At 40.1% G+C, this 23,720-nt stretch overlaps 1 protein-coding gene across 1 annotated transcript in view; it reads left to right on the top strand.

Annotated features, from left to right (window-relative positions):
* The window catches only part of LOC117831879 (potassium voltage-gated channel subfamily C member 1-like), a 77,610-nt gene that overhangs the window by 19,435 nt on the left and 34,455 nt on the right, over window positions 1-23,720 (top strand). The window lies entirely within an intron of this gene.

Here is a 23,720-nt window from a genome sequence, read left to right as displayed (position 1 = left end):
AAGAATTTTGGTGTGACAGAAACAGCCAGATAGGATCCCAGTGTGTCAGTTAGCAGTTACTCTGGCAGTCTAAGCCTATAGCAGCATAACTAAGACTTGGTCAAAGCCTGAGGCAGCTCTAACTATAAGCTTTATCAAAAAGAAAAGTTTGAAGCTTAATCTTAAAAGTAGAGAGGTTGTCTGGCTCCCGGACCCTGTCTGGTAGATGATTCCAAAGGAGAGGGGCCTGATAACTGAAGGTTCTACCTCCCATACTACTTTTAGAGACTTTAGGTACGTCAAGCAGGCCTGCATGTTGGGCGCGTAGCATTCTAGACGGGTAATATGGCACTATGAGCACATCCTCTCACCCTGACTATACGTTGATATTTTACAAGGAGGCAGCAGGGAAAATCCCAGGTATAGTTGGGGTTAAAAATGTTGCTGTTTGCATTGACACATGCAGCCCAACCAGAAAAATTCTGGATGTTTTTTTTTTTTTGCTTATGAATACAGTTTTTTGACAGCATTATTTTGCAACAACTGCACACTGCTGTTGTGTTCACATATGGAATTTGATTATTAATAATTGAACTGCAATCCTTTAATATCATTTTGCTGTCAAACATTGGCATGGTCACACTTTCTTTATTCTGCTAGGGCAGGGCTGCAGCGGATTTAGCTGTACTGCAAGTAATTAACATTTTCTTTGCTCCGTGGTCTACTTGACATTCAGTAGGTTAAAGACTGCTAAATTTCTAGAAATAGAACATACAACTTCATTGATATAGCACCTCTTAGAATAAGAGTTAACACAGTTCTTTGACAAACATTTGACGAATGAAATTCAGTAGGAAAGAGAAAAAACTAACAACATGGCAAGACAATTATTATAAAGTGAGGGAAAAAACTGTAAAACCATTAAAACGCAGCAGAGAAGAAACAGAGAAGAGAGGGTAGAAGCAATAAAAAGCAATCGAAGAAAATAAACGAGATAAAACAAATATGAGCAATAAAAAGAGAAAAGCAATTAAAGCTGATGCAAGCTAATGGAGCTAATGTTATTGGGGAATAACTCGTTGTGTCAGCTAAGGATTCGTTTTTTGTGTAACTTCATTGCTAAGCCTTGCCTCAATCACTGCAAAGACACTATATTTATAACATGCATCCTTCATATGATATTAAAGATTGAGTAAATGTCGTTAATTACTTACTGGTTTGGGTTCAGCTTTTCAGTGTCACTGTATCTTTTGCATTTCTAATGATAATATAAATATGTTGCTAACGGTAGATATGGTTAATTTTGGACTCTGGACATATCAAAACTTTCTTTCCCTCATCCCGCTGCATGACATCGTATTCCATTTTCTTGCTCTCATTCTTGCCATCTCTAAGGTCTTGTGCTTTTCTTATATTACTCAAGGGACACACACACACACACACACCCACACACACCCACACACGCACGCGCGCACACACAAACACACACACTCACACACACACACACACACGCAAACACATACACACACACACACGCACAAAAACACGCGCGCACACACACAAAGACACACCTTTCCCACCCTATTTCTGATTCTACTACAATATGTTGTTTTTGTGTACAACATAAAACATTATGGAGTTTAAAAAAAAGAAAAAAGAAAGGGAGAAAGAAAAGAGAAAGAATGAAAGAAAGGGAAGAATGAAAAAAAAGGAAGCAAGCTACAAGACTAAGTCGAAGACTGGATGCCTGCTATTTAATGTACCTTGAGGCATTTTTTTACATCAGTGTACAAAGCAGTTGTGCTGGTACAAAGGCCAAGTGTACCAGAAAAAATGAGAACAAAAAGACAGTGCAATCCATTTCCTTCCTATTCATTTGTACAAAAAGCTGTTGTTGTCCAGAAACCCCAGAAAATGTTGCTTTTTTGACGCTGTGGCTGACAACTGACATCTCTGCCCAATTGTAAGGAATTCATCTTTACCACAGGGTAAAACCAAAACATCCGCCTTTCCCTCCATAATTGTCTCACTCTGATTTTTTCCCCCCTTACTCTATCTTTGTGTGTCTCTGGAGCATAAAAAAATATCTGCTAGATTTTTTTGGGTAACAGTTTTATGGATATATATGTTGCAAGTATTTCGCACATCAGTTTCAGTGTGTATGCTAAAAGGTAACATCACAGGCAATCACCAGTGTTTTTCATTTAAACTGTCATTTACTTGCTTGCTTGTAAAATGGCAAAGCTGGCAAGCTAGCGTAACATCGCAGTGTGTGCTTGACTGAGTGTGTATAGATGCGAAGCTCCTGCTGTGTGTTTAGACATCATGCTTCTTGTGCCTCCACAACTCTGTAACACAATCACACACTGGGACACCAGTATCATGCTGGTGCAGAAAAGTACAAAGATACACTGGCGACAGAGGTTCATTATGGCACTGTGGCAGATCTACAATGAAAAGGTAATTGGTTTACATAGCCAATGAAATGAAGATTTCACCAGTATTTCTATCACTCACGACTACACATGCTATTTAGATACCAGCTTGAATGTTTGCAGAACAATTATAGATTGATTTTACATCCATACAGGCCATGTGTCTCTAATATAAATAAATATATGCAGTTGGATAAACATGTCTAAAGACTGCACCAAGACCTTTTTAATATGGGCATATCCCACATGTCTGAACTGGTAAATGCTACATTCAATGGGCAAAATAGCTAAACAGAACAGAAATGCTTTATATTATGGTATTTTAAAATACCTTGTTTGATTTTATATTTGTACTACCCTTCAAACAAGCCTTATGGCCAACCTTGGCAAGTTTACAGTAGTGATTAATGTATGTTTGGTCCCCGAGTAATTAAATTAATAATGACATACGTTCTTTAAGATTCAGTGTGTAGTATTTGATGACATTTAGTGAAACAGACTTGGTAGAAATGGAACACAATGTTCATAGGTATTTTTAAATTAATGTACAATGACCTGAATATAAAAACTTTGGCCACAATCTTCACCATGTTTCTACAGTAGCAACTAAACTAAAAACAGCCGTAGCAGTTTTGTGTTTAGTGAGTGGCCCTCTGAAATGCACCAATCGGAAGATGAAGAAGACGAAGAAGAAAGTGTTTTAGTTTTTGATGATTAACGTACTTATCATGCATCGCCAGAATTGTCCTTGAAGGCCACTGTAGAGCTTCACCAAATGAAGGGGTCAGCAAGGGAGAGTTTCAGTTGAGAATCTGACCACAAGATATTGCTAAATATTTCCATTTATACACACTATACCTTTGGAATCAGAGTACTTACATTGTCATAATGATAATGGAAAGAAGTGTGCAATTACATGTATCCATCAACATAACTGTAACACAGCTTGAAAAACCTACAATTTTAAATTCAACAGTGACCCTTAACCAAAAGTCAAAGCAAATTGTGGATTTGGAGAATTGTGGCTTCCCTACTTAATTTTTTGAGTCCAATTAAAAAAGCAGAATCTGATCAAGTAGTCTTTGCCTAATGTTAAGTTGCTTGTACTTCTCTGTGAAACATTACAATGAATTTAAATTGTGTGCAAAGGAAATAAAAATAACTACCTCTAATTTACTCGTCTCTGATGTGGACAGGGACTGTCCACATCAGAGACTGTGGACAGGGACTGTCCACATCAGTCCCTGACCAGCTAACAGCAAACTGGGACAGTTTGCTGTTAGCTGGTCTCCATCCATTGATTGTCCATCCAACTAACACTGACTGCTTGGACACAGCAGTATCCTGTGGAAATTAGTGTGTGTGTGTGTGTGTGTGTGTGTGTGTGTGTGTGTGTGTGTGTGTGTGTGTGTGTGTGTGTGTGTGTGTGTGTGTGTTGGTGTGTGTGTGTGTGTGTGTGTCAGGGTCAGTGGGTTGGGTTGGATTTTTAAGACAAAAGGACACGGGATAGACTTTTACACCTCTAGTGATACTCTGTTATGTTATTTCACCGACATTCATTTATGCACAAACATTATTTTTTATAACTGTGCTGAGATCTGCAACGAGGTCATTTGTGTCCCTTCCCCTTTTGGTCATTTGATTGCTTCTGTTTTGCACAATGCAGCTAAGAACACCCACTAAACCAACACCAGTAGAAAAATAGGGGATCAATATAAGACCAGAGTGCTCTCTTCAGTTGACGACCTTATCTTACCAGCCAGTTAAAATATCAATAAACGGCCGGGAGGTGGGACCAAGTTGTTGATCATTTTGTTGACAATGGGAGTCTTCTTCCAGTCAGACTGCGGTTCCATTCAGCTTTACTCCATCTGCTATTGTAATGGTTACTTAGCTTTCAAAAGTATACAACCAAGAATGAAAATTACAACAAATAACTTAAGTTTAAAGATAAAGTATGCTGATACATTTCAACAGCCAAGCAAACAAAGTGTTTATTAATAGGTTAAATTACTGTGCATGTCCATGAGTCCAAATCCTGCAATTAGTTTTATGGTCAGTGACAGCAGTGAACAAGCCAATGATCAGCCAGGAGAAATATAGCAGGGGAAACATCATGGGGTTGGCCATAGCAACACTACCCAACGTTTTAAAGTCTCATTTTTATATTATTCTCCTACAGGATGCCCTGTAATAAGTTGATACAATTACTGCTCCCATAGTTATATGGTCTGGTCAATATTTCAATTAGTCCAAAACCTTGGTTTATGACCAAATACCTGGAAATTAATGTCACACTTAATAGCTTTAGTTGAAGTGAGTGTTCAGACCTAATTAGCAAATGTGAGCTTGCTAACTTCTCAAGTTACTTTGTTAACCTGTAAAATACAACCTTTTTAATATTAGCATGATATACTGTTATAGTGAGTATTTATACATGCTGGTAATCACATGCAGTTTAAAGCAGCTCTGTCTGTGCAAAAGTGTCTCTTAGAGTTGCTAGCATAGCTTCAGACTAGGGATGGGACATGGTTTTTTGAATGCTCGAATATTTGTTCATATATTAAAAATCGAAGAGTTAGTGTGAATATTATCTCATTTTGAAAGTACTATTTTCATCCTTTTTACCGTGCTTGGTTGTAATACAGTATTCCAGCCAGAGGGTGGCTATAGAGTGTCTGTCTTAGAGCTGTTTGCTAACCGCATTATACAACAGAAGAAGAATGCCAGCTTCATTAAATAGCGACACTCCCTGTATAGTGGTGTGAGATTCAGAAACGGAGAACACTGCAGAGTTCAAAGTTCAATGTTCAAAATGGCACGAAGGTCGAGACAGACGCTAGTGCCTGCTTCTAGCAGCACCTCGTCCCGCTCAATTACTCAATAGATGCCAGTGATAGTATTTTGCCCATACTGCAGACTCTAAGAAATACTTAAAATGTATACATTTTTTGATAGTTTTTAAGATGTTCACCAGTGTCCTTGGAGCTGAGAATCACTTGCAGATCAGGATTACCTGAATAGACTTCCAGATTATTGATTAACAGAAAATAGAAAAATAATGACAAATCAGATGCAATGGATTATGTAAAAACTGGTTGGTACCTCAAAAAAACCATTAGTAAACCATCTGCCATTTATCCTTTGAAGCTTTTTAACATCAAAAGCTAATCATTTTGTCAGATTTTTTCTTCTGGGCTCAAACATGAGATTAAAAAATAGATTAAAGGAAGATTTAAAATTTACATTTGCACCCAGCAAGCAGGCACAGAAAAAGACTAGTTCCACATCACAGTTAAGAGTTAACTTCCACCTTCAGTGATAGCTGTGATGCTTCTTGTCATTAAAAGCTTTGACTGTAATGCTAAATTATGGCTCTATGGCATTGGCTAGTACCATGTTATTAGGGGACTAATCTCATTCAGCTGGAACTAAACTCCTGCAGCCAAAATAATAGAATACAATGTGTTATACTGGCAAAGTATGCCCAAAAATTCACCACTTATGCCTAAATCTTGATTAATATTTGAATTTAAAAAGGTTCATAATCGTTTATAGATTCTGAGCACTATATACAAGTAACCCTACATCATTAATAGCTGCCATTGATTTGTGTTTTCAGCAGCTTAAGGAAGTGCACAATATGTGGGTAGTGAGGTGGTGGTGGTTGAGTTCTCTTTTAGTGACCATCACAGTGTCGTACAGTGCCTCTACTGGCTTGATGTATTCCCCTGCTAGGTGCAGTATTTACTTTCTGGCAGTAGCTACTTTTGGCCCTCACTCTGAGCCTTGGCAGACTGGGGCACTATTTGGCAGAGCTGCATCCTTCCTACTAACTGTATTGGAGCTCACCCTGCACAGAGTGAAGCACTGCAGCAATCTAGCCTGCAACAGGGCTAGCGCAGAGCAGGGGGGGCAAGAGGGAAGAAAGCTGATCCATTCTGATTGCTTTTTCAGGTTTCTTTAGGGGTTTTAGCATTTTTTTCTTTTTATGCTTGTTTGGGTTTTTATTTGCGTGTGGATAAGGAGCTTTTTGTTACTCCTATTTAAAAATGTCTACAAAATCTACTCCAACAGAGTCTTTTTTGGCTTATTAAACAGCAAAATGGATTTAATCTTGATGTACACACTCTGGGCTGGATTTTGCAGTGGGGCCTGAGGCTGTTTAGTGCTGTAGCAAGTGTATGGACGTGTGGCTTTCAGCACGAGAGCGCTGTTGCTTTGTGACTACACCCCTCCTCCTCCTCCTCTTGCCTTCCTATGTCATTGTTCTACCTTGGCTATTCGTCGGTCCGTGTCTTATTGCGCAGTAGGTGCTCCAGGCATTGCATAAGCTTGTAACTTGTCTGCTTTCCCTGCACCTGTCCTTCCTTTGTACATCTTTTCAAGCACAAACAGGTTTGCTGAGTAGATTAAATTAGCTAGGAAAATATCACTTTTTTTCCTTGGCATTAACTTGTTATTCTGCGAGCATACACCAGCTGGGCATACTGCAACACAGACGGAAACAGGATCTAAAGCCTGCCTGACTGGCTGTATTTATGACTTATGGTGATTTGATTAATGGGATTTAATCCATTGATTTATAATGAAAAGACATCCTTTTGTTTTTTATCCAAAGGAGTCCCATCGATCCTCTTTCTTTCCACCACCACCAACTCCCCCCTCTTGCTGATTCAGTGCAGTTCAGCTTTGCTTACGCATACGTCTGGTGAAGGCTGAATGGCAATTACAATCAGAGTGCTTTGGGAGGTTTATGCAAGGCTGAGGCTGGTTGGCTGTAGTAGGCAGCTATGTTCATCTCTCTCAGGAGGGAAAAAGGGACAAAGGGTGGAAGAGGAGGGAGAAGAAGAAAAGGAAGGACAGAGGTCGATCAACTTTATTTAAAACCTGTTTGGGCCCATTTCTTTGCGGTACAATGTTTCGTATTTATTGCAAAGGCAACATAGTGCACATAGCTGTTTGTTGTAGTTGTAGGGCAAATCTATGGTACAACAATTACTTGATAACGAGCAGCAGCCCCTGAGGCAGGAAAATGGTGCCAACTAGGGAGTGACAAAAACTGCAGTGCTTGTGAGTGGCTTGTTCCACAAGTGAGTCAATGATCTTGGACACCCACATGTCAGAACACTTGTGTGCAAAGAATCTGAGATGAAATGTTCAAGTTATGACTTAACTGGGAAAAAAACAAAAACTGCTTTTATCTGCATCCCAAAAATAACTATTGATTGGGACCCAGCTCAGTGTTCTTGAAACGTGAGGTTGAATGACATGTTGTTCAACTACATCTAGATTCAAGATTCAAACTGCTTCATTTATCCCAGAAGGGCAATTCAGTTTTGCAGCCTATCCATAAAACAACAAAATAACAAAACAAACAGTCGACAGCAGCAGTCAGACATGTCAATGACAACAGATCTGTTGTGGGGAGCTGTGTCATAAAAAGGAATTTCTATGAAACAGAAGTGTTAACTCACTCTTCACTGCAGATGCCTGCCTCTTTTACTCTTTTTTAAGCCTTTTGTGTTTCTTTGTTTGTTTAACACCTATGGATGAAGAGTGTATTTGCTTACAGTTGTACTTACAGTATTGCCAGTAGGGCTGGGCGATAAAACGATATGATAATTATCGTAATATTATTTTTCTCAATATAAATATAACAAATGTTCGATAAAACCATGGTACCTCATACACTCAGGCTCCAAAACCCCCAAAACTCTCTTTTCCACAATTGACAGACCCCTCAGACCCGCCAACAAAACCTCCACCTCCTTTACAGTCAACAAATACAACTCTTTTCTTTCATTTTTCCAAACTAAAATTGACACAATCAGCCCAATCTGACCACCTCAACCCCCCCCCCCCCCCCCCCCCCCCCCCCAACCTCCCCACCCAGCCCCCCTCCTCTCACGACTCAGCCTCTGTCACAATTCTCACTCCTCTCTGAAATGCAACTGTCAAAACACCTACCAGGAATAAAAACCTCAACCTGCATCCTTGATCCTATCCCATCCAATCTCATCAAGGCCTGTTTTCCGACCATCTCCCCACTCATCACTGATATAATCAATTCATCCCTCAGCTCTGGATCTATGCCTCAACCATTCAAACTTGCCATCGTCACCCCCATCTTCGAAAAACCTGGACTCGACCCTGACATCTCACCCATCTCCAATCTCCCCTTTCTGTCAAAAATTCTGGAACGTGTTGTCTCTGCCCAAATCAAAGCCCACCTCAACTCCAATTACATTTTTGAACCATTTCAATCCGGATTCCACTCCCATCACAGCACCGAAACAGCCCTCCTCAAAATCACCAACAACCTACTCCTAACAGCAGACTCTAGGCCATCTCAACATCCTTATCCTTCTGAACCTCACTGCAGCCTTTGACTCCATAAACCACACCATCCTCCTCTCCCGCCTGGAATCCCACCTCAATATAACTGGCACCGCCCTCTACCTGGTTACAATCATACCTCTCCAACAGACAACAGTTCATCTGTATCAACAACTGCTCCTCCTCCACTGCCCCCCTGTAACAAGGCTTCCCCCAGGGTTCGATGCTTGGTCCTCTGTTATTCATTCTGTGCATGCTCCCCCTCGGCTTACATCATACACAAACACCGTTTCCATTTCCACAGCTACGCCGATGACGTCCAAATTTATATCTCCACCAAATCCATCACCTCCGCTACCCTCACCACACTCACCAACTGCCTCACTGAAATTAAAACTTGGATGCAAAAAAACGTACTTCCACTTAACTGTGACAAATCAGATATCATCATCATCGGCCCCAAATCCCTCACCACAACCACCCAAAACTTCTCCCTCACATTTGATAACACCACTATGACTCCATCACTCCATATTCGAAACCTCTGTATAATTTTTGACACCAACCTCACCTTTGAAAAACATATCACCCACATCACCAAAACTGCCTTCTTTCACCTGAAAAACATTGTCCGACTCCGCCCACTACTCTCCTTCCCTGCAGCTGAAACCCTGATCCATGCTTTCATCACCTCCAGAATCGACTACTGTAACAGTATCTTACACGGTTCATCATCCAAAGACCTCAATAAACTCCAGTACATCCAAAACTCAGCTGCCCGTCTACTCACTCACTCTCGTTCCCGTGATCACATCATCCCTGTCCTCCAAAGCCTCTACTGGCTTCCTGTCCCCCAACACATTCACTTCAAACTCCTCCTCCTGACCTACAAAGCCCTCCATCACCTGGCCCCCTCTTATCTCACTGACCTGCTTCACTCTCACAACCCCTCCCATGCTCTCCGCTCCTCTGATGAAAACCTCCTCTCCCCACCCTGTAGGACCAAGCACCAAACCTGGGACAACAGGGCTTACTCCATTGCTGCCCCCGCCCTCTGGAACTCCCTCCCCAAACAGATACGCAACTCCATTGACCTACAAACTTTCAAATCCCAGCTCAAAACTCACCTCTTCAGAACTGCTAAATAAAATGTATTATTATTATTATTATTATTATTATTATTATTATTATTATTATTATTATTGTTATTATTATTATTATTATTATTATTATTATTATTATTATATACTGTATTATTATACCAGCTCAAAGAAGAGTGAAAACATGCTTGACAAGAAAGGCCACTAAACTTCATTAGTTATATAGATATTTTGGCTATTTACTAGACTACTAAGTCCCGGATACAAGCCAACAAACCGTCTGGTTTCTTCAACTTTCACTCGGGAGAAAAAAATCTGCCTTTAAAATGATTCGATATTTATCGTGAACATTATCGATATCAACTGATATGAAAAATGTTATTGTTATACATCTTTTTCAATATCGCCCAGCACTAACTGCCAGACCTTTCTGCTTGCTTGTGTTGAAGTTGAACTTAGACATCTCCTGCATGTCGCCATCTGTCAACAACACAGAGAGAGGCTGAGAGAGGAGTCAGACAGCATCAGGTTGAGGGATGCAAGAAACCATGAACTGCAGCAAGGACAAAGGCAAACTGAATAAATAGCAAGAGCTGAACAAGTATAAGTGGGGAAGATAAACTGGAATAAGAGGGGGGGAGAGTAGGAACTCCACAGAGGGGTTACTGTAAGACATCCCAGCTGCTGTGGCACAATAACGCACTACTGCACCATGTATCCCTGTCTGAAACAAAACAGATCTAGAACCACATACAGGCTGTCTCTCACCTGAACTCTACTGCCATGGTGTTCTTTTATCACATCCACACAGCCTGTCCAGTTAGATTTTTACTGACTTGGCAGAAACGCACACTTCAAATCTGTGAGTGTGTATGTGTGTTTGTTGGTGTGTGTGCGTGGAGGGATCCCAGCCAACATACTGCTGTAGTCTCCCCCTGGGGCAGTAAACAGTATGCAAATCTTCAGCCAGGCTATTTGTAGTGAAGTCACCTTTGCAAGGAAAGTGGTGTGTGCGTTTGTGTGTACGTGTGTGTCTTTTCTGCAGTGTTAGAGAGGACATCCCGAATGCTGCGTCACTGCTACAGCAGAGAAAAAGTGATGTCATTTAAGAACTACCTTGAAATTTTAACAGAATAAATACTCTCAGAGTCGACTAACATGTAAAATGTCACACAACAAGAGTTGGAATGATACAAAATATAAGCTTGTGTAAGAATTCTTTGTTTTTTCGGTGATGTTCACATGGGAAACTAATACTCAGCACATCCTTAACACAGTGTTCTGCCCGTATCAGCAGGATGACATCATTTGTCTGTGCCCTCCATCAGTGGTGCAACAATTTGTGATCTCCTTGGTTTAGGTTTTGTCTGATTGAAGCAAGGCCAAAGTTGGAACCCCCCAAAAATGGAGACTTTTTCAGCAGCTACAAAGCTTTCATCTCATGTTGGTTTTGACCTCTAGTCTGGCGTGGTTGAAATCTTGCGCGTGCAAGAGTAAAGCTTGGTCATCATTTTAAAGACAGGATACTGAAAGCTGTCCTTCATCTCAATCTGCAATCTGTGCTTTTCAACTTGGATGTTAGCATTTGTCGTTTTTAGTAATGTTTCCTTTTTTAAAACAGTTTTGCTTAAAGTCGTGTTTATATTTCATTTTTCATATTTTCTGATTCAGGCAATTGTTTTTCTATGATCTCTCAACCCTCTCAGAAGGGATGGTTGGGTGTTAAATGCCAGTTTCCACTGTCCGAAGTGCCAAAGTGAGAGAAAGACGCTTAACCCCCAAAGCTGCCCCCGCTGGCTGTGCTAGCGATATGTGAATGTGATTAATTAATATTGATGTGCGCTGGACCAGCAATGTATGAACGTGGTGGGAATGGATGATTGTACATCAATCAATTAATCAATCAATCTTTATTTAGATAGCCCCAAATTACAACAAACATTATCCCAAGACGCTTTTACAAACATAGCAGGTATAGACCATACTCTATGTTAAATTATTAGCAAAGACCCAACATCAAGACAGGATACGATCCACCTCTTACTGACAGGACTTGATCTTATCTCATCTTAATCCACCATGAGCATCGCACCTCACGGCATTTAGCTAGTTACAGTGGCAAGGAAAAACTTCCTTCTAACAGGCAGACCCAGACTTATGTCAGACAGTAATCTGCCTCAACCGAGTTGGGGTTGGAAAGAGGAATAGATGCAATGTACACATGTAATGTAAAGCACTTTGAGTGGTTATTATAATTGCTTTGACATTTACTCTAGAGACGTAGTAAAAAAATTGAGACATGGTAGTTTAGGTTCAATATGGAGAAAAGCTGTGTTTTCCGTCACCTGCATGTCATTGACGGGGTATGGCCACTTCCTGTAGTTCTTGTTTGTTACTTAGCAACCTTCTTGTGAAAACAAGTCACTTAGCACTTCACTTCTTTGCAAATTAAACAAATCTGGCAGCCATTAGAGTGGTGTGCATGTTTTCATCTTACTCTTGGCAAAAACTTGAGTCACCATTTCTCGACACTTTTCCACTGAAACTCCGAGCTTGCCAACTATTGTGATGATCAGACTTGAGGATGTCTAAGGCTCAGTTAGTTCGTTTTATAATGATAAACTCAAACACATCATTACTTTCTTTACCTTGATTAATGCAGGACTCAAGATCTTCAATGAAATGTATTTGTCTATGGAGTAGAAACTTGTTGAAAAAGGGGGAAAATGAGCTTCTGTGTCCGGCTGTCTTTTTTGGCCCACACTGTGTTTAGCTATCCTAATATATAGGTCGATGTTGGATCAGTGTGATGAGTTTGGGCACAGATCTCAACCCTGGCCAGGCTAAATGACTCTAATTAGGAGCTTTTGATCCTCAGTACCAAGCTGAGAGGACTTTTTTCTTGTTTCATCCCTGAGTTCCAATTGTACCTTCCTTCATTTCCTCCATCATCCCTCACTTTCTTTGAGTCTTTTTGGCTTACTTGCACATTATCTTTATGTCTTCGCTTTTAACCCTCCTCCCCTCTCCAAACTGTTCTTTGTCTAAGTATTGATGTTATTAGCAAAGTACTTAGGTAATAAGTACGGGGTAGTGTCTTCTGAGTCACCGGATGATGTTTTAGTGTTATTCCCTCCAATGTGCTGAACACAAGCAAAATAGAAGAAGACTTATGCTTGTTAAAAGACCATGCTTTTAACAAGCCTGTGTCTGAGTGATTAGCTGGTCTTTGTTTACTTAACTTAACAGCATAATATGACAGCTTCTGAGGTGTGTCAGCTTATGTCAGCAAAATGTTTTGGTATGAATCGATTTTTGACCAAAAGTTGGACGTAAAGCCGTAGACGTATTTTCTCTTCTAGCAAGCTCTCTATATTGATGTCATTTCTTGAAAATCATCACAATGTAGGCAAGGTTGTTTTTCTAATTGTTAAAACTATGCATTTGTATTCCTATCAACATTAAACTACCTTTGTTAAAAACTGTTTTATGGATCTAAGTAATCAGGCTGTGGTAGTTTGAGACAGACTGTTAGATTTGTGTAGATAAATGTGTTGTTTCGGCTGCTGTCCAAGGTTCTGATCACTCACTGGTCTGGATGAGAGTTGTCCCATGAGTCTCTACAGGGTGTTAAAAGTGACTGTTTTAGAACTGATTAGAGTGATTGTGTGTCTGTGTGTGTACCTTTGTACAAATGTGGGCGTTTATTTGGAGCAAGAAGGAATGACCAGTTATGTTACGTTACTTCCTGAAACATCAGTATGACCTCAAATGTAGAGCTGGGCGATATTGAAAAAGATGTTATCACGATTTAACATTTTCGAATATCAGTCGATATCAATAATCATCAAGATGAATATCAAGTGATTATTTGCATTTAACTTTAAAGGTTATTATTGTTTTTTTTGGTCCTGAGTGAAAGTTGAAGAAATCAGACTGTTTGTTAGCTTGTGTCTAGGATTTAGTTCTCTGATAAGCTTCTTGAACCCCTCATTTTTGACAGTGCTATCAGGAAACAGGTATTTTGTGTTTGATGAGATTTTTGTCCAGTTTTAGTTTGTAGATTCTTATTTTTCTTAGCTTGACATAATTTATGTAATTTGATTTAAAATTTACAACAAAGATATATCAAATTGTGTTCTGTTTATAAAGTAGTGTTTAGAGTAGTGCACACCTTTTTAAGGTTACTAACAGCTACACAAATTATTGCCCAGCCCTAGAAAAAAGTCAAGATCATAAACTACATATCACTGCGTTCGTTTGATTCCCAAATCAAGATACTGGTAAGAGCTGCTTTCCATTGTTAATATATGCTTAAAAAGTGTTTTGGAATGCAAAATATTGGAATATACCATACCGTACCATACCATACCATCTTCTTCCGCTTATCCGGGTAATGGAATATTAAACATGCTTTTAAAAATGCCATTAATCGCAATTAACTTTTGAAATTCTGTGATTTATCTGGATTCACAAAGTTAATAATTTGACAGCCTTAGTTTATATTCATTATGTGTTGTTCTCTGTTCTTCAAAGGAATCTCAGTTCAGCACTTACTGTCCTTCGCTCAAAGTTTTTGTTTCCTGAAAAAAATCCAGCTAATTGATAAGTTTTACAGCTTTTATTGCAGAGCAGCTTGTTTTGCTGAAAATAGCTGTCTTGTGAACCTTGATTCTGTTGTGAGATGTTGTGACAATCAAACAAATAACTAATGGTCAAGTTACCTGAGAGGGGAATGCAGGGTAGGGTTTAAATTCCCTGGGTTTTGTCAGCACCGATGGCTCCTTCCATATTACACACTTTAAGAGTCAAAAGATAGAAAGTTTCCAGAAGGGAAGAAAAACAAGAATTGAATAAGGAGAGATCTAATAAAGCCATGAGATGACAGAAAGCAAAAAACACAAATGAAGGAGAATATAAAAAGACGGACAGAAATAGAGGAGAAAATAGCAGGGACAGAAGGAAGAAAAGGTAGTCTGATGAAGAAGAGGGAAGAGAGAAAGCTAAAGAAAGAGCAGAGATTGGCCAGGGGAGGATATAAGGAAAGAGATTTAGGTCATTCTGTATGACTGGCAGGAACAAGGGAATGTAAAAGAAAGGAAAAAGCAGGGACCAATGACGCAAAGTAGGTAGAGGAAGAAGAGAGAGACCAGGATGAATTCCAGTGTCTCTAGTAGCGTACATTAGCAGTATAGATGGTGTGACCTTTTTATTATCTAATTGTTATCTCTGGTATGTTTTTCCTGATTTCTCTTCAGAGTATTCCGAGGTAGTTGCAGCCACAAAGTTATTCTGAGAAAAGGTCGTGTAAGTTCTTACAGTACATCGAGAGGACATGAAAACAGGATTTATAAAAAGACAGACAGAAATGTGATGAAAAGGAGAAAGCAGCACATCAAAGAGTTGGGGCGCTGGTTCAGCTCAGTGGCTAAAGCACCCCACAAACAGAGACTATAGTTTATATTACAGTGGCGGCTGGCTGACACCTAGCCTACGTCTTTTGCTGCACGTCATTCCCCACTACATTCTCCCCACATTTCCTGTCTGTCTTTGGCTGTCCTGTCAGGTGTTTTAAGCATCAAATAGTGTAGACAATGGCAGATTTCAAAACTGGTTAAACTCTGTTGCCCTTACTTGGTCCATAATTTCAATAAAGAACATGTTCACTATCAATGATCCCTTTCAAATGTTATTTGTTATGTAAGGGATAATGAATGGTTAGTGTCAAGGATTGAGACCCCAAAACCCTGCTTGGTGTCGGGATCCTTTCTCACCCTGTCAGGATTTTATTTTGTTTAACTACCCAGCAACCAACTTGAGATACAAACACATTGGCACAAAATATTGATTAAATGATAATTTTCTTGATTTGAGAATGATTTATGTATACACCTTTTAAAAATGTAGTCCCTCTGATTCCACTGTAGTCAGCGTTTCATGGCAATGGATTATTAGGGCCCATATTTAGCATGGTCCATCATTGTCCCAGGCTGAACTTACTTACATAAATATGTCGGTCATAGGAATAGTGCCCCCTATTGGTCACAAGCAGTATTTACTCTCATTAACTGTTTTTAAAATGCTTGTGATCAGAACTGCTTCTACCATGATCTATGATCAACATTCCTTCAGATGATAACCTCATCAAAGTCACAGCCACACATACAGGGAAGATAAAGAAAAGGACAGAGGTGCCACAAAGCAGCTATGTTTATTACAATACCCAGTAATATTCTACCAAAAAGTGATTTAATCGTGAATATTAATGAATAGTGATTTGTTGTAACAACACTTTATTTGTCTGTTGGACATTATACATTTCAAATTGATGTGTTATTATCTATACTGGCAACTTAGCTCTAGAAGTTCCAACATTACCTGGGACTTCCACCAGATCCATGTCCACTCTGATCCACTGCTGACCGCCGGACAGCTGGAGTCATGTGACAGGGGCTTTCCCACGGTAATTAGTACATTAATTAATATTCGACTCGTCTCCCCATGTATGTTGTCTTTATTGGCCTCTGAAATCCTGTGACCTGATGACTCCAAGCCTGGCTTTGCTCATTTTGACAGTTTGTTGTTGTAGTTAAGTGAAAAATGATCTGACGACAACAGAAGAGTGTTTTTTATTCTGAAAATTAACCAGATGTCTTAATTATGTTTTGTTACCTGACTTCCTGTCCCGCTCAATTTTCTCTGTTGAGATGTATGCGTCGTGCTTCAGCATCCGGCAAAGATAGAAGTCTTGCGAATCTGATCCGGACATACTGGTGACAGGCAGTACTGCAATGTACTCTGTGTTTAAAACTACACGAGTATGCTCACAGTTTCAGCCTAGGCTGTTGCACATGCAAATCCTGCTGCACATCAGGCGGTCGCGACAGGTGTGCCAGGGCCTGTTCATCACTGCTTGTATTATAATTATTATGATCTGCCTGTAGCAGTAGATTCAACATTAGACTTAACATTTCAATTCACAGTCAACTCATGGTCAAACATTAGCCTGTTTATTCACATTACATGGAACATTTTCATTGATAGTTAAGTTAGACAAGGTGAACGGGTTGTCTGCAAGTTTATTAATGGTTACTACGTTCTCACTCAGCATTTCTTCTTCTCTGAGCTTTCCGGTTGACACACCTTTAAAAATAAATGAGGTAAATCTCACAACTTTTAACTCTGCTGATGATAATCACCACTGCTGAAGGTTAAAAGGCTAAAGTATCTAACTGACCAGCCCATGGGATGTAGGATAGCTAATGTGATCCACAGGATCAGTAGATTCAGAGGGGTAGTGTACTTGTTGCAGCTTGCGTATTACAGTCATCATCCTGTGAAGATAAGATGACAGGACAATGAAGGATTCAGATAACAAAAGTTTTCCCTTTTACTTGTCACTATCATCATTCTTCAAAGTTTTCACATCATCCAAATAGGTTAAAAGAAATACGTCTCTAACTCTGCCCCTGTTGGTTAACCCTTTTTCAATACAAGCTGATGCATAGTCAGCACATTATTCAGCACAGTGAACAAGCAGTTCACAGTGTTAGGAATTAATTAACAGCCTAGAGACTATCAGAATCGAATGTTTCATCCACACAATTGCATAAATTTAAACGTTTCACGTAAATGTTGAGAATTATAATTCCAACCTCAAAAGTGGATTATTGGTTTTGTAAGTATTCCTCAATATCTTTCACATTATCGTCATAGAATGATTTATTAAATGCTCCAGCTGATCTTTATTTCTTGTTACTAAGGGATGATGATGTTTTTTTTCTAGTCAGCTCACTGTGTATTCAGGTCATTCCAGCGAGTGTAAAATGAGGAGGCTAGCATCATGATTCTACAAAACATTAAGCCCAGAAGAAAGCTGGTTAGATACCAAGTTACCAATATTGCTCTTTGCCTTAGGCCATTATTTAAAAGATACATGTTTGCATTATTTTAGTTTTGTGGGTTGGCATGGTTGATTTTGAACCTTCTCCAACAGGGATTTTTATGCGTTGGAGAAGGTTTATGGAAGTCAAAACTTTCTTTCAACCCTTGGCTTGCAACAGTGAAGACTAAAACCCACATATCAGCTAGTCAGACAATCACATTATTTTACCGGCCATAGGATGCCAAATGATGGCTGGTCATCTGCCAACGTGGTTGGCAATGCAGACAGACTCACCAGCCAGGAACCTCTGGGCAGCAGTGTTTCCCATTGAAAGACAGTGACAGTCATCTGACAATATAAAGAACTTCTGTGTAGAGACAACACCTGTTTAGTTTTACTCAGGATGTTTGAAAACAAAATAAAAAATGACAGGGAAGATAAAGAAAAGGACAGAGGTGCCAAAACGCAGTTATGTTTATTACAATACCCAGTAATATTCTACCAAAAAGTGATTTAATCGTGAATATTAAAGGTGGAGTAGGAGATCCTGAGAAAGCCGCAGCAGTTAGCCTGATTTTGAAAGCACACAGCCGAACAGAGCCCTCCCCCCTCCTTCAGAGCAGCCTGTAGGGAGAGGGGAGGGACACGCCTCCAAACACATGAACGCGCTGTGGCAGACTCCAGCTGGAGAATGACGATAGCTAGCTGTGGAGCGGCGAGCGATTGACTTTATTTTCATCGGAGGAAAAACACGTCTATCTCCCATGTAAGTAAACCGCTTATATTACCACATTAAAAAATAATGTAATTAGTTAGAATGCACAGCATAGCCTGCATGTTAGCTTTATGTGTGTTTGTTTTTTATCATCTGAAATACAGCTAGAGCAAGTTGTTGCTGCCGGGCTAATAACTCCGGCTAGCCATGTTTATTTTGATTTAGCATGTCATGATGTTTAGTTACTAGACGGCTACAGTGCCTATATATTTATTAGCGTTCACCATTGTTGACAGTCTTCATTTTCGTGTTGGAACTACAACATATTGACTGTTTTTTGTGCTTGTTAGAGCTCTCATGATGACTGCTGATTACGATCCTGAGCCAAGCACCTCAGGTCGGAGAGGACGAGACCGGGGACGAGACCGGGGTCGAGTGCAAGGCAGAGCCATACGAGCGAGAGGGAGAGCAACGACCGGGGACGAGCTCCAGATCCTGGGGACAGCAACAGAAAGTTCCGCCATGCTGCACAGACAGGTTGTTGTCTGGCAGCATGGAGCACTTGGTGCAGGTCATAGAGGAGTAATACCTTGTTGCTGTATCTGGAAAATCCGTGACCCTTCCACATGGACAGTATAAAGGTTTCAGTTGGAAGTGAATTAAACTATGACATGATTACATACAATACTTGTATGGTGACCCTTTAGTTCCTTTGTATATATTTTATCTTCATGTAAAAAAATACTTGAGTGTGCTGTGTATACATTTGTTAAATAAATCTTTAAATTTACACTGGCCTTCTCTCTTCAAATTGCAAAATAATTTAAATCCATATCAAGTAACAAACAACATTATAAACAAATAATTGCAATATCAAAGAGTTGTTTTACATTTACTTTTATTAGAAAATGTATTTATTACAGAAATAAAAATAATGGCTGTTGAAGGTAAACATGTTGGCGTGGATCATCCGGCCTCCTTGTTCTCTTCTTTGGCATCCCCCCAGTTGCCGACAGCTTTCTGTGCAGGATTGTGCTCTGGAGGTCTGTGATGTACTTGTAGTCCTTACCCACCTTCATTGTGTACAGGCTCCACTTTTTTGACTTCTTGTTAAATATTGTGCAATACCTGACATAGAAGAAAGAATCAGAAGTTTAGTCAAAGGTTCTCATTATCTTACAGCACTGTGCATTTGATTTCGATCATAATAACCCTTCCTTCAGCCCCATATGTAAACAGTTATTTCTTCTAGCCATGCAAGGAGTTGAAACCACTATCACTAGTGTGTGCTTAGTGCCTACTGCAGTGTGTATTGTGCACATATGGTACATATACTGTATTTCTTATTGATATCTTGAATATTATCTAATATTTTCAGAGTAAGTGATGTCAAAATGTGCTCGCTCCCTCTTTGGAGAGGAAGACTGTGCCCACAGATTATTGATACAATTATTATGTGTATTTGATTCCTCGTTGAACACTTTTATTCATGCTTTCCTTCACCAAACCAAGCTTTTAGAGAAGCAGCTAACATTCACAGGATTTTTTATCAGCCAAACTTTTTGTCTCTCATCTCTTTAGTCTGTATGGTGTGGTCTCAGATTGCGATTTAGCATGTAGATCACGTGAAGTGAAAGAGAATGGTTTGGATTTTATTTTGTGCGGTCTCTATAAACAGAGCTACAAGCTAACAGACTGTATACAAGTCTCTATAAAGAGCTACAAGCTACCAGATTGTGTACAGGTCTCTATAAATAGAGCTACAAGCTAACAGACTGTATACAGGTCTCTATACACAGAGCTACAAGCTACCAGATTGTGTACAAGTCTCTATAAAGAGCTACAAGCTACCAGACTGTGTACAGGTCTCTATACACAGAGCTACAAGCTACCAGACTGTGTACAGGTCTCTATACACAGAGCTACCAGCTAACAGACTGTATAAAGGTCTCTATAAACAGAGCTACAAGCCGTTAGCCGGCCGCTAGCATTAGCCGAAGTTATCGTTAGCTGTCTCATAGATGAACTAAACCATGAACACAAAGACAAATGAAATGACATGATTACCTGTCCAGTAGAAAATCAGCAACCATGGCGTCGCTTTAGAGACCCTTCAAATCCTTCAGCCGTCGCAGAAATGCATCCCGAATATTGACTCGTGTTTGTATCTTCATTCAGTGTTTTTAAGTCGTCTCCTTTTCCATCACAGTCTCCCTCTTCTTGCTCTGTTTAGCGGCAGAACTTGAGGGCAGAACTTGAGCTAAATCGTTGGTTTCTCTCTCTCTGACATGTTTATCAGATGTTCTGCGTTAGTGAACAGCCTGTTGATGACGGTCAGGTCACGCGCACTCCTGTAAACAGGAGGTGTGTCTTTCGGCAGGTCACAGGTCATCCGGCCGGTCAGCCAATCATTGCGCTCGGTGGCGAATGAATGATTGGACAAACTTATTGCAGTCTAGCTGCTGACACAGACAACTGAGATTTCTCATCTCAGTGTTAGATCACTTTGTGTATTACTCCCTATCGATGTATACATGGCTTTTTGCTCGTGATTGAGAAAAATGTATCAAAATAACATGTCCTACTCCACCTTTAATGAATAGTGACTTGTTGTAACAACACTTTATTTGTCTGTTGGACATTATACATTTCAAATTGATGTGTTATTATCTATACTAGCAACTTAGCTCTAGAAGTTCCAACATTACCTGGGACTTCCACCAGATCCATGTCCACTCTGATCCACTGCTGACCGCCGGACAGCTGGAGTCATGTGACAGGGGCTTTCCCACGGTAATTAGTACATTAATTAATATTCGACTCGTCTCCCCATGTATGTTGTCTTTATTGGCCTCTGAAATCCTGTGACCTGATGACTCCAAGCCTGGCTTTGCTCATTTTGACAGTTTGTTGTTGTAGTTAAGTGAAAAATGATCTGACGACAACAGAAGAGTGTTTTTTATTCTGAAAATTAACCAGATGTCTTAATTATGTTTTGTTACCTGACTTCCTGTCCCGCTCAATTTTCTCTGTTGAGATGTATGCGTCGTGCTTCAGCATCTGGCAAAGATAGAAGTCTTGCGAATCTGATCCGGAGGGATCAGAGACGCAGCTGGACACAGCTCCGGTGGAATTGGGCAATTAGTTCTCCACTTTGTTAGTATATCTAAAAAAAAAGTGCCAGTAAATACTTTGAACTTTTACATAGATGTACAAATATTCCCAAGGGATATGTCCCACTGATTTTTGTTTCCATCTTTTTCCTTTAGCACTAGCACAATTATGAGGTTGACAGTTTTGGCTAATTGTAACTTTAGATATATATTGTAGATTTACAAGTTTACACTTTGATTTTTGTGTCTTGTAACTTATCTCTGTGGCAACCGCACATCTTCTTGCAGATTTTATCAGTGTTAAAGGTGACATATCACGCTTTTTTCATCAAAATATATTGGCCTAAGAGGTCCCCAAAACATGTCTTTAAAGTTTATGCTCAAAAAAACACTTTGAAATCAGATTTTGGCATGCCTGAAGAACCCTCTTCTTCAGCCCTGCTCAGAATGGTCGGTTTTCTCTCTGACCACGCCCCCTCAGGAAGTGGATATCCCCTCTGCTCTCCAGCACGTTGATCTAATGTTTACATATTGGCTGAATATACACGGCTGCTCACGGACCCCCGTTACTTCAACCCTCTAAATCTGATCCAGAATCTGATCCTGACGGATCCTGCAGCAGGACCTTTCTGAAGGATTGGTCACAGATTTTGTGTTTCTTGTTGTTTTATTTATCAGTATGTGGACGTGTGTCTTGGTACACAGTTACGAACATGTAGCTATGTGGCTATGCTAACTAGCGCTAGCACTTATCCATGATAAATAAAAACCATCCACTAGATCTTCAAATCTGCAGACGTGGGGAGTAAAACCAACCTCTGTGTTTATTAAGACAGCCTACAACTAGCATGCCTCCCTCCTAAGCCCCTTGTTAGCACACATGTGTGCAGGGAATGAAAAACGGAGGGAGGGTTGAGTTGTATTTTATACAGTCTATGGGCTGAACAAGCTCCGAGCTCTGACTACGTGACAGACCGGATATTGTTGTGACATAACAAAAACACGGAAGTCTGAAACTGTCACAGTTATCACCTGCCACACCTGCTCAGCCTCTCAGCCCACTACATTTCCACTCCCCTTCGTTTACCTGAACCACACTCTCCTCATTAAGCCAAAACAAATCACCTGTTTCTCATTACCTGCTGCCAGTATTTCAGTCCCGGTTTCAGCTCACTCAGTGCCAGATAGTTCTCTCTGCAAATGCAAGACTCTCCAGCACTTTTCCTCGGACTGATCTCCCGGTTTCGACCCTGCCTGTCCCCGACCTTCCTTCCTCGTTTCTGCCCTGGTAACTACCCCAGCCCTCTGTCCCCGACCAAGAGATTTGCCTGCTCCTCTTCTGTTTCCAGCCTGATCCTCCACACAGCGAAACCAGCTTCTCAACAGACATTGTGTGACCTGGTTAGTAAAGACTGTTACCTGCTGTTTCCTCCGGGCTCCAGTGTGCTGCTTTTGGGTTCACCCTCACACCCGTAACAGTAACGACTCGTTTCACACACATTTACAGAAAGGTGTAGAAATCAGAACAGGGGCAGAATGGATTTTTTTCATTTCCGGGGGGTTTGTAGACATGCCAGGGACACATATTTCAGATAGAGAACCATTAAAAAGTCGATTTTGCATGATATGTCACCTTTAATTACATCCATGTTGTCCTTGGTTATGGATGACTTAGCCTCAACTGATTTTGTTCTTAAAACTGAGCATCCTTTTTGGTGAGCACAAGACAAATAAAATCATCCATAGCACTATTAGTGGTTGCAAACTCCACAAGGAACTTAAAGAATTGCATGGTACTGTTGTGAGTCAACATGCCTTTGAAAAATCTATCTTGCTTTTTTTTCTCAGACAAAACTCCTACATTATTTCATGCGTAATTTGGATGACTTGTGTTTATCAGAGTTCTCCACAAGCAGCAGCTGTTGACAGTAAAACAGCTCCAGCCCACTGCCTTCTTGATGGTTTAAGTCCTTGTCATATTTTTCACTATATCGTTTAATAGGATGAAGGATTTTAGTCAGAAGGTGTGCTTAAGGTGGCAGCAGATCAGCTCACAGTCTCAGAAGTGAGTCTGAGAAACTCTGATTTTTGTATTAAAGCTGCTTTAATCATTGTTTTTACCAGTGTAAATCGGCTTGTTTTGGAGAAGGTGAC

Source organism: Notolabrus celidotus, chromosome 20 (assembly GCF_009762535.1).
Source record: "Notolabrus celidotus isolate fNotCel1 chromosome 20, fNotCel1.pri, whole genome shotgun sequence".
In the NCBI taxonomy this organism is placed as follows: Eukaryota; Metazoa; Chordata; class Actinopteri; order Labriformes; family Labridae; genus Notolabrus; species Notolabrus celidotus.
Note: the sequence above shows the minus strand (reverse complement) of the source record. Positions and strands in the feature narration are given on the sequence as shown.